The following is a 3,171-nucleotide window of genomic DNA, read 5'->3' on the forward strand; positions in this document are numbered from 1 at the left end:
TGGTGCGGTGCTCCTTGCTGGAGTCAGAAACGCGTTACTCTGTTGGTTACCGTTCCCGAGCGCTCTGTCGTGCCGCCTCTGCTGGTTTGCGGGCCGATCCGGGAAGGAAAGAGGAATTCTGTGGCAGAACAATCAAATTGAGAACAATGAATCCTTTTCAGTGTGGCAATAACAGGTTTTGCTAATTTTTACTTTATTTGAAATTAGCTTTAATAAGCGAATTGCCCTTTCTCAGAGCAAATATTCCAAACTCGTGAATCTAAATATGATAAAGGACCGCTGATTTTTCCTCTTCCATTTGAACTAATGCTTGAGTGAGGTGAGGAAGACGATTACCTTGTAAACGAGCGCAAAAACTCAGCCAACTCTGGAGCCTTTCCGCTGGTGTTGCTGGGTTGCGTGGCGCTACGAGCCTGCTCAGGATCAGGCCTGAGCGGGCGGTTGCGTGTCTGTCGACTTGGCCAGTCCAAATTTGAGGCAATTCCATGAATTTTTTTAACCAGATGCCTGCTTTGTATCACGTGAGCGTCATCTTTTTGGTTCTGTAATGGGTACCTTGCAACGAAGTTTATCATCTCTTGGAAACTCAGCCTTATTTAACAGTACTTGAACTGTCAGGTATTAAAATAACGTCTCTTGAACCACTTGAATGGGATAAGACTTGGCTTGATGTAGGGCTGTGGTCTTAGAAACCCTATAATTCCTCCTCCCCCCCCCCTCGCACTGATGCTACGATCAGATTTTTCTTTTTAGCTGTGGCAAAGAGAAGATTGAGTTGCTAGAACGTGATCTATTTTGATTACTAAAAACCTTAGCGCTGCTAATTTAGTCAGCTGGTACGTTACGAGTGTAGGTTCTGTGTGTTCAAACTGTTCTTGGGTTTTGTACTTAATAAGTTCTCCAGATAGTTGCCATGGAAATAATCCTGGATTCGGAGAGGATCTAAAGGCCCTGACGACGCCGGTGCGGTGGGAGCTGGTGTGCACGTTCCAGGCTCGGATCCTGCTCAAAACCCCGTTTTTCGCGACGGTGCCGGCTCTAGGACTTGTTCCTCCAGCGGCTGCCCCGGTTCCCCCCCTCTTGGAGTTTTGGGCGGAATTGTCCCAATTTTCATAGCACAGAAAAGTTGAAGAAAATGCTCACTGCTGGTTTTCCCTGCTTTTGGAGGTTAATTACGGTTTTGGTCTTGTCTTTGCCTGAATCACACTAACGTGGAAGCGTTGCCTTGGCCTTACCTGAGCCTCTGTGGCTGCGCTGGGGGTCTGCGCCAAATTTGAGGAGATTTCCCCTGCTTTGCTCCCGGAGCGCTGGGTGCCACTGGAGATGCCGCCGACCGTGCCGGCCCTGGTGGTGCTCTGGGGGGGGGCTCTCCCGGGCCCCTGTTTGTGCCGCGGAAGACCAAACCTGCTTCCTCCGGGCCCATGCTTTCTTTTTCAACAACTTCCTTTCTGTGCAAATGTGTTTTTCATGAAATCGCCCCGCGTTGTTTTCAGGCGTGATCGCCAGAATTGTTTTGTACATCTAAGCCAAAGCTGGGTACTTGGTGTTGCTTGAAATGAGACAGCCAGGATCGCAGAATTCGGGTTATTTTCCTGGCTTCGCAAGACTTGAAAAACGCCTTATTATTTAAGCTGGAATTGACTTTAGTTGGAGGCGTGGGACAGGCATTTGATGGAGCATATGGGATGCGTGAATCCCGTCGGCCGGCGGGATAGGATCAAGTGCAGGAGCTGCAAAAGCAGCAGCTCACCTTCATGTGCCTGATTTTTGCCGGAGCGATTTCCTAGGGAAGCCTCTCTTGCAGTGGCAGAGACCCTGGAGCAGCTAAAGTTAAAATGTAGTCGCTGTGATGTAGATGTTGAGCCAAATGAAGGGCGTCTTTAAGAGCGTATTCCAAAGCTCTGAAAAGGGGTCGTGGTAGATGTGATTTTTTGGGCGAACCGTGGAAGAGGCGGCGTGGTGGGCGGCAGGGGAGAGCCCTGAGCGCCGCTTTCCTGCCTGGCGGGCTGGTACAGGGGGACGCCGTCCCTTGGGGGTGAAATACTGGTGAATCAGCCTTGGCTGCGTGCTTTCAGGTCGCACCCGAAACAAAAACCAAGGAGAGAGTCTTCCTTTTTAAAAAATATTATTTTTATTTTTCCCCCCCCCTTTTTTTTCTTTTTCTGGAGAGCTGAAGTGCGCTTTCTCCTTCCCCCCCTCGTATTTACAAATATTATTGCGTAGCTCTTGCTGTGATAACGTAGGAAACGGTGCAATGCAGCCAGCCCTTCATGTGGCACCGCCACGGAGAACCCCATGGCGCCGCTGGTGTCCCACCTCTCACCCCCCGAAGCCCACCGTGCGCTTGCCCTGAAACCCTCCCCGTCTCGGTCATCCCAAAGTGATGGAGTCCCCATGGTAGAGTCTGAAAACGCAGGTGTTAAAGAGCCGAGTCAGCACCTTAACGAAGATGATCGAGACCCCACCAGCTCGCAGTAAGAGCCCAAGTTTCTTTCGCAGCTTGGGGAGGGACAGACCCAACCACCCAAGCCCTGCATCCTTTTACGCTGCTCTGGGTGTATTAAATTAGCGAGCGGAGTGACAGCTGGGCAGGAGGCTGGGAACAATGAAGATAAAGTTAGCTTTCAGCGACGTGACCCTCTCCAGGCTGCGCGCCAGAAGACTATAAATAATTGATAGGAGCAACCACCCTCGCCAGCACGCTAATGTACAGCGCGGTTCATGCAGCGAGCGGGGCTGCATTACCCATTACATCACCGCTGCTCGCGGCCCGGGCTCTCCTATCAGCGATGTAATTTTACTGCTTTTAAATAATAAATTGCACTGGGAGTTGAAATACTCCTTCGCCTCATTCAAGCCTACTAGGGTGTGCAACTACACAAATGAATTTTACATATGGTAAAATAAATTTTGTATTGAGCTAAAAGAAAAAATAAATAAATTTCTGGCAGGAGGAGTTTGGCCCCACGGTCTCGCCCACGGTATCGGTAACAGGGGTTTAGGGTATCAAAGGCGGGCGGTTCCAGCTATAGTGACTTTTGATCTGGCTCGGTATCTGGAATGATTTTTAAGCTTGACTTGGGGTCATTGGCCTAAGTTCACGGGTAGTTTCGAGGGGTAAAGTTCTCCGGTGTTGCAAGTCAGAAAAATCCCCTTGGCTGCAGCCATTTC

At 50.0% G+C, this 3,171-nt stretch overlaps 1 protein-coding gene across 1 annotated transcript in view; it reads left to right on the forward strand.

The window, feature by feature from the left end:
• ANKRD11 (ankyrin repeat domain 11) overlaps nt 1-3,171 on the forward strand; it is a 159,634-nt gene that overhangs the window by 65,862 nt on the left and 90,601 nt on the right. The window lies entirely within an intron of this gene.

Source organism: Egretta garzetta, unplaced genomic scaffold (genome assembly GCF_000687185.1).
Source record: "Egretta garzetta isolate BGI_Z169 unplaced genomic scaffold, ASM68718v1 scaffold582, whole genome shotgun sequence".
NCBI classification, from domain to species: Eukaryota; Metazoa; Chordata; class Aves; order Pelecaniformes; family Ardeidae; genus Egretta; species Egretta garzetta.